This window comes from Camellia sinensis, chromosome 2 (genome assembly GCF_055761805.1).
Source record: "Camellia sinensis isolate YWXY chromosome 2, ASM5576180v1, whole genome shotgun sequence".
NCBI lineage: Eukaryota > Viridiplantae > Streptophyta > Magnoliopsida > Ericales > Theaceae > Camellia > Camellia sinensis.
Genome location: NC_138962.1, coordinates 45,837,360 through 45,846,551, shown reverse-complemented (window position 1 = coordinate 45,846,551; position 9,192 = coordinate 45,837,360). Strand labels below are relative to the sequence as shown.

Genomic DNA, 9,192 nt, shown 5'->3' with positions numbered 1-9,192 from the left:
CTTGGAATGATCTAGGGTTTCACTATTTACACAAGCGGTATCATACATCCTAGAAATGGGAAAGCATCCTGTCCTAATTTGAAAGGTACTATAGCTCACTATATGTACAAGGTTGGCTCTATTTTACGGGTTGAAGCCAAGGTGACGTTACCAAAGAGTCCTTTGGGTCATAACCAATAAAGATCCCAGGAAATCAGAAGAGTCAAATAGCCTCTCTTCGGAGTCTGAGAACCTTAGATAGCAAAGCTAGATAGCAGGGCTACATAACAAAGCTACCCTTTTGACAAATCTCAAAAGGTTACAACACAAGGCCTTTAAAGTATCGTAAAAATAGGTGTAGTGTCACAAAAAGCTTACCTGTGCTCCCACCAGTATCTGGGCAACACAAGGACTTGAAGTGCACCAATGAATGCAATGCAATGAACATATAATTGAAAATAAAGGTCATATCATGGAGTTCGAGTCAAGGTTTCATAAAATCCCCAGCGGAGTCGCCAGAAACTGTAACATGCCCGGGGGGTTACCCGCGCGCGTTAAACAGTTCGGACTCCCGAGATCTCTTCGATCTAGTCTCACGAGTGCAATGTGAAACGTAGACGAGAGTCCAGATTTGAAAACTTTTATTGAAAATCCATTTTATTGCAATTTTTTCAAAAATGGACTGCGTCATCAGATCTTAGAGTCGCCACCTAATATTTTGGGAAATTAGGAAACCCATGACTCGGTACCAAGGCCACTGTTCGTCGTAACCAAGGATGCTTGGCTCGGAACCTTAGGTATGAGAGGGGAAGGTCAATAATGAGCACCCTCGCTCACCCGATCAAAAGATCGGCCTCTACTAAACCATGATATGACTTTTTATTTTCTTTATATATTCATATTCTGATTACTGAATAAATCATAAAATTTACTATGTGAAGCATACAAGTATAGACTAGTTTGCTCAAATTGGAACAATTCAATTTTATGTTTGTTTTTCGAAAAGGGTTTGAATTTGCCACTTGACAAAGTGGGCTTAAAGTTTGTGAATTTGCCAGTACAAAGTGGGCTTAAAACGTACATTTATTGAATTATTCCAATTCAAACAACAAACCTTCATCCACAGGCATTCATACAGTTTATCACTTAAGCAAATAGCCACATGGTAGGATGCTAAACATAATAAGAAAATCACATACAAATGAGATGCTAAAGCATAAAAACTCACAAATCGACCGGCGTCCCTCGAACAACTACAAAATAAAGTTAGTAAAATATGCATGATCTTATATACAGAATCCTAATGCAATTCACTCATGAGATGTACTAAAAATTCGGCTTCTAAAATATGACATGTGAATAATCTCAAAAACATGGGGTAGCGCATAGAATCACAGAAGAATTGATTAAATCCACACATGTAAATGTAGCCGAATCTTAATGCATGAGACATAAATGTAAAGTATGGATATGCATGGCATGTCAGATATATACATATGTACAGTTAGGGAAAACCGTTAAAGAATGGGATAGAAAGAAGCGGGGTGAGGGATTATTACAACACTTTAAATATTACAGATCCAAACAAGAATAGAAGAAAATAATAAAATAAAATAAAACCTCACAAAACACTCAAAATTAAAATAAAAATTTTAAACCCTGAGCCATTCAGCAACTAGCAAATATCCATGTGTCTTCAATCCAATCCAGCCCATGTAAACGCATCTTCAATGTAGACCCACCCTCCTGTCATCTCACCACATTTTCTCTCTCCAACCGTGTGTGTGTCTGGACCGCTGCTGTGTGTGTGTGTTGTGGCTCTCTATCAGTGTTCTCTCACCATGCACCGAGAGAGAGATGAAGTTGGGTGGGTGTCCTAGAGAGAGCTGGATGTCTTCTTTTGAATTTTGAGAGAGAAGAGGGCCCAGCAGAGAGAGTTGCCGAGAGGGAGAGAGCTGCCATGCATATGTGTGTGTATGCCGAGAGGGAGAGGTGATGGGTGTGTGTGTGTGAGCTGCTGGGTGTATGGCAGTGATGGGTGTGTGTGTGCCGTGAGTGTGTATCAGTGTGTAGCAGTGAAGCTCAGTGTGTGTGTGGTGAAGCATGGATACATATGTGTGTGTGCTGTGTGTGTGTGTGCTGTGTGTCTGCTGTGAGTGCCGTGTGTGAGAAGTGTATGGTGACTGGGTGTGTGCATGGGTGAGTGGCGTGTGTGAAAGCCGTGGGTGAGAGAGTGGTTCGTGTTAGCTGGGTGTCATGTGCATGGGTGGGAAGATCTTGGGTGTGTATGGAGTGGGTGTATGGTGCTGGGTGTGCCGTGTGCGTCTGAGTCTCTAGAGAGAGAGTGCCGTGGGTGTGTGGGTGTGTGTTTCCTGCATGTGTGTGCTTGTGTATGCATGTGTTGTGTGTGATCGGGGAGAGAGAGAGAGGTGCCGAGATGGTGTGGTGTGCCTATGTTGTTTAGAGAGAGAGAGGAGCCTAGGAATGTCTAGAGAGTGAAGAGAGCTGGGTTTGGTGTGTGTGTCTGGTCTGTATCAGTGTTGAAGCTCCATCCGTCTATGGGTTGTGTGTGGGTGTCTATGTCTCTCTCTCTAAACCGTGTGTGTGTGTATCGTGTAGCCTCATGTCTTTTGTCATGCATGTGCTCAGTCTATCCGTGTTGAGTGGGTTGGGTCTGTGTAGTGTGTGGGTGATGAGTGGTGTGTTGAGTATGAATGTTAGTCGTGTGTGGTGTGTTTCAGTGAGGTGCCGTGTGTGAATGGTGTGAAGAATTGGTGCGAGAATGGAAGAGAGAGAAAGAGAGTTGGATAGAGTGATTTCAGTCCACACCCAGTTTTACTTTCACCATTTTCTTATATCAAGAAGCTGCAGCTTAGTCAGAAAATATTTTTGAGAGAGAGAGAGGGAGGTAGTGCCTGGGAGAAAGCTCAGAGAGACCTAGAGAGAGAGCCTTTTGCATGTGTTATCCTCCCCTCCCCCCGTGTTTTTGCTTCAAACAAGTTGAAAAATATAAAGAGAGAGATTTTTTTAATTGTTTATTATCCACCATGCCAACAATCATAAAAAATCCACACCCCTGGTGCCCACAGACCTCAATTATTCTGATGTTAGGTGTCTCCTCTCCACCCACTCTCACCTGCCCTCCTCTTTTTTCAATCTCCTCCACCACTTTTCAAACCCACTTCACCGAATTATTTTCCATCCAAAACTTATCAAAACAATGTCCACTCTGTTCCCCTTTGAATCCAGCAAAAACAAAATCCTTTTCCATCCCAAACCCATTATCCTCATCTGACCCTCTCTTTTTCTTTTCTTTATTTTCTTTTTCATTTTTTATTTTTTTGTTTGTTGTTTTTTTATTATTTTATATAAAAAAAACACCTAAAAATGTGTACACACACATAAAATTAGATAAAAATTATAAAATATTACAAATTGATAAAATATTAGTGATATAAAATAATTTGACCAAAATAGGTGAGGTTTGGGATTAAAGCTTCAATTTGATTTTTCGGCTGAGCGGGTGGTTAAAAGAAAGTGCCTAAGTCTTACGGCCGGTCAAAATGGGGTGTCTACACCTGGGAAAAACAAAGTATACTAAATATAATAGAAGGTTGGGATTAAACCAAGTTATAGAGGGATACACATTCAAAACAGTGATCATTATATTTTTGTGACACATTCTATATTTTAATTCGATAATTGAATAAGTGAAGAAACAATAGACACAGCCACAGGTTGGGCTACCCACCATCTCAATATAATCATTGACCCAACTATGGATCAAAAGATAAAAAATTACTTTCTGTTATTTCAATGTTTCCCTCTTCCATTAGGTGTTTCTCAATCCATTGATATATATCCCTCCTATGGTTTTGGCAACCTGTTGGGCTATAAAATAGCAGAAGTCACACATTGTATTACACTGTTTAGTAGGTAATTATCCAGAATCAGATAAAAGATATAATCTAACTACACTCACTCAAAAAAAAGTGTTCTTATCCCAACAGGTTAATTTTGTTTGGTTTGTTTTTCTTGTTTTCAGAATAAAATAATAATAAAAAGTTTGAAAACATCCATCGTTTCCTTCATTTGTGCAAAAACAGCTTTCGAAAATTTTAAAACTATTTTTTAGTGTTTCTTTAATAAAAAAAAGTTGTCCATATTTTTCGAAATATGAAAACAGAAAAATGAAAATGATACCAAACAGATTTAAAGTTTATTCCATAGAAAATGTACTAGTTGAATTGCAATATTTTCTCTCATGTATACAACAAATTTCCAAAGTACCACCAAGAATACATAAACTGGTACATCCCACTGATATTGCAAATGCACGAGTGTCTCTACTTGCAAAAAATAAATGAAAGGCAGCATGGAAAAATACCCAATGACGAACTTTATAATGAAGATGCTGAGAATACTAGTCAGGGTGCTAACCGATCAATTTTCCATACTCTTTTTCCGTCAATCATTTCAGGGGAATATCATATCCTGTCAAAGGAATGAAATTCTATATTACCAGTGGTATTCACCATCATGTACAGAAACAATAGTTACTTGAATCAAATAAAAAACTTACAAAGAAATGGTTGATTATGCAACATGTGCTTATATATTTTGTTTCTAACATCTTTCCAACACCAAACATCATTTGCAATTAACACGCATTAAAATATGATCTGAAAATGAATGGAAAGATAAACTTAAATAATGGGGCAGAATAAGGAACTTTTCAAGCTAGATTCCAAAATGCTAAAATTCATCAAAAAGTGTGTGAAAATCAAATATGAAAAATGTAGATAGATCAGTCACAACTTAACAAAATGTAAGAAAATCTTGCTTACACAAAATTCAGATTTATATAACATCGAAACAATAAGATCTACCACACAATACAATTTTCTTCGCTTTTTCCTTAAAGGTCATAGAATCCTCCAAATGTCCCATTTTATTTTTCTAATAATAATGATAAAGTGTCCCATATTGCTCTCCCTTTTGTCGCCCACACAAACTTCTAAAACTACTCATGAAACTATGGGAGAGAGTAGTTGAACAGAGATTAAAATATGCAGCAATAGTTTTAAATGAGTAATATGGCTTGATGCCGCAAAGATCCACTATGGAAGCTATTTTTCTACTTAATCGACTAATGAAAAAATATAGGGAAAAGAACAAATATTTCCATATAGTGTTTATTCACTTACGAAAAGCATATAGGGTTATTATGACGAAATCTGTTTTGAGTCTTTGAGATGGTATGGAAATGTGAAACATAAATAGTTAATGCATCTATAAGAAGGAGTGATTTAATCCACATTGATGTTGCTAAAAAAAATATATAGGTAGTGAGGTTATGAGATGAAAACATGATTAATCTAAACTTAACTGAGATGACTGACTTCAAACAGATGCAAGTTAATTAATTATATGTACCGTATCAAGCCATTTTTTAAACCATTCTATAGCTGAATTCTGAAGACGTTAGATGTTCAAATCCTGATCTTTAATTAATTTTTTTGCCCTTGTGTGGAACAAGAAAACTTCCCAAGCAAAACCATTTGAAGTTTAGAGTTGTCTTTTGTGTTAGGCAAGATTGATGTTAGTTTCTCTAGTTTTTTTTTTGAACCTCATTGGCATGGGCCATCATAACGACAGCAAATTCAGTGATCAAATCAGAGGCCCACACTAGGCTTAAGGTCAGTCCTAATTGAGAGCCATTGATTGGTAGATTACATGCTCATGCAGATAAACAGGGTAACATGCATTAAAATCATGTACTTACTAATACCCCGAGGAGCAAATATTTTAAATGACGCCTCAACCGCTTCTTTGCCATTGATTGGCAGATTACATGCTCACGCAGATTTTTAATGGGTTTTTTTTAATCAAAACTCCAAAGAAATAACTTACTTGGCAATATTTATGTGATCCATCTCTGTCAGCATAAAGATTTCCAGGATTGTTGCATATGGGACACCATTTTTGCAGTCAAAAAAAAGTATGCAGTCTCTTTATTGCTACAATTTGATTAGTCTCAAGATTAAGACCTTTTTGAACAATACCGTAGGCGCTGAGTCCAATAACCTTACCCAGCTTATACTGCCAATTCAGCAGCTTTAGTTTATTGACAACACACAACATATATAAATTGATTAATGATGATAATGATATTGAACTACACAAGCACAACACATATCCTTAATAAATTCAATTATGCCAACCGGTAGAGATATGTGATGTCGTACAAGTATAGCTAGAGAAAGAAGCAGCAGAGAAAAGGAAGACAATTTTAGATATGAATGTTCACAATATATTGGTTCACAATATATTGGTTTCACAATATTATAATATTATCATTTCAAAATTATAAAATTGTATCACATCATCTATTTGTATACTAATTAATTTTCCAAGTCTGTTTAAAGTGATGGTTATGTTTGATTGGTAAAAATAACATATGAGACTAAGAGTTATAAATCTCTCCCATGGTGCAATTAGCATTTCTGTAGGGTAGGATCGCTAACTCGAGTTCAACTTACATTAAATCGTTAAAAATTCGTTTAAGCTTATCATATAATTAAGTCAAATTTGAACATATTTTAAAACTCATGAATTTTTTAAGCTTAACTTTCACCATAAAACTGTATATATATTTAAAAAAATAAAAAATGAAAACCTATATATATTTTAAAAAATATAAATAAAAAACCCAAATAACTCAAACTCAACTTCATTTAAACAACTCAAAACTCAACTCATTTACAACTGAGCCACATTAGACAAAACTTTTCGTGAAAACATGGCTTTACTCAATCCTAGGTGTAGATCCCCATATCCTTCTGTACCAAGTAAATGGCTTCCACACTAGTCCAATTTTCTCTTTCTAGCACCTGGGACATTGCATAAACTAATGGCTAAAGCAACCTCTCTCTAATTTGTAAAACAAATTTAAAGCACTAATCAACAATGTCAAAAGGGAATGCTCACTGTGCACCGTCCTAAAAGCATATCTCTGCCAATATTTAGTGTTAATCTTATCCATTAACACTAACCCAAATAGTCAGTTACCAACAAATCACGTGTATCATTAAGTTCAAGCACAATACCAAGAGAGTCTAATCCAGGACATCCAAATTAATAGTCCGTCCAAAATTCCAGGCAGTTTAATTAATAATTATTGCCAATGACTCCATACAATAGAAACCAGCAAGCCCACCTAGATTTCAATTACATAATCATACATTTTATGTCAAAAAACCAAAATCAATGTATCCCAAACAAATATTCTTTCCAAAGGTTAGTTGAGGATATTTGGAACCCTAATGTCATTTTGCTTTGTAGATAGATTGCAAGTCACAGATTCCTCACATCTTTCACCACCTACTGATGTGATACCAAAATCGATCATGAATTTCCTTCACAAGTATGTTCAAATTTGAGTTTTAACAAACGAGTTACCTTAATGAATCATTCATAAAGTGCATCAATATGAATTTCCTTAACGAGTTACCTTAATGAGTTACCTTAATGAGTTACCTTAACAAACAAATTTCCTTCACAAGTATTTTTCCCATCGACATCCCCATGGTGGAGTCTTCTCGTCAAAGCTCGTGATGTCATGAGTTAAGATTGTTATATAAGCCTGTTTAATTAATGAATCATCCATAAAGTGCATCAATATGAGGAGCCAACAACACTGTTAACTACACTAAAGAACAAGGTAAAAAAATTCATCTCTATGCACCTACACAACATATAAAAAGAAATCGCAGTTAGCTAATGACCGAATTGTGAGCACTAAGCACCTTCCCACTAATTCTACTTTCTAGATGTATAATCTGCCAAGGCTAGGCTCTATCATGAATTTGTCCATTAAATACAAAAACAACACTCTACCTGCTGTTTCTAAACAATTTACCAAGTGAAAGAAGTTGTTCACTAGCAACAATAATAAAATAAAACAACATAAACAATTGATAAATCAAAAATTTCCCAAGAACCTTAAGACAATATAACCCTATGTTTGATTGCTGAGGAAAAACAAAAAAACAAAATGAAAATTTGAGGAAAAACAAAACAAAATGAAAATAAGTCATGTCTAACCTTAGCCTCGTACAACAGCAATTAGGCGGTGGTCAGCCTCCCGGAACAGTCGCCGCCGCCGCTGATGAGGTTTTGGGTGTTTTGAAGAACAATAACCCCAACAAGAGGGAGGAGATTGAGAAATTGTTGAACCCTATGTCGAATCATGATTTCGATCAGATGGTTTCCTTTGGGAACCTAATCACTGATTTCTAAGAAGAAGAAGACAATGTTATGATTGATGATAATGTAGGTTTTACTATTGTGTTTGACGAGGAAGAAGAACAGGAGGAAGAGAATGGGTTTTACTATTGTGTTTGACGAGGAAAAAGAACATAATGGTTTTGATGATGATGATCTTAAAGTTGAGACCAAGCTTTTGGGTCATCTCCAATTCGATAATTTCAGCCTTGTTAAGTGTTTGTTGCAGAACCGATTGAAGATTGTGTGGTGTACTCGTCTAGCCAGGGCCGAGGATCAGGAGACGAGAGAGAAGATTGAGGAAGAAATGTTGGAATCTGGACTGGAATTGGCTGCAATTCTTGAGCAGTTGCAAGCCAATTGAGAGAGAGAACACAGAGAGAGGGAGAGTAGGAGACAGAGGAGATCAGGGCCTTCTTTTAATTTTTTTTCCAAGTACAAAACGACGTCGTTTTTACTTTGGCGACCAAATTTTTTTTGTCGCCAAAAAATTTCATTTCCCCCCTCCCTGTTTGAAATTTCCCTCCCAAACACTTTTGGCGACCAAAACACCATATTAGTCGCAAAAAAGCTACCTTCGGCAACAAATTTTTTTAGTCGCTAAATCTCAATCAATTGCGACTAAAATATTAGTCGCTAAAAGTACAAATTTGGCGACTAAATTTTTTTGGTCGCCAAAATGTAACCTTCCGCGACCAAATTTGAAGTTGGTCGCCAAAAGCATACCAATTTCTGCGACTAACTCATTTTTGGTCGCCAAAATGTGACCTTCTGCGACTAACTCATTTTGGTCGCGAAAAATATTGATCATTCACGACTAATTAATATTTTGGTCGGCAAATGTCATTTTTTTGCGACCAAAAATTTTTTGGTTGGCAAAAGTGGTCGCCAAATGTGTAAATTCTTGTAGTGAGTAAAGGTTGACTC

At 36.5% G+C, this 9,192-nt stretch overlaps 1 long non-coding RNA gene across 1 annotated transcript; it reads right to left on the bottom strand.

The window, feature by feature from the left end:
- Window positions 1-4,176: 4,176 nt before the first annotated feature.
- On the bottom strand, window positions 4,177-6,152 carry LOC145819537 (uncharacterized). The gene is made up of 2 exons (XR_014360296.1): window positions 5,893-6,152; window positions 4,177-4,473 (listed from the first exon to the last, which is right to left on the bottom strand). It is a non-coding gene; the product is annotated as an uncharacterized LOC145819537 (long non-coding RNA).
- Window positions 6,153-9,192: the final 3,040 nt, after the last annotated feature.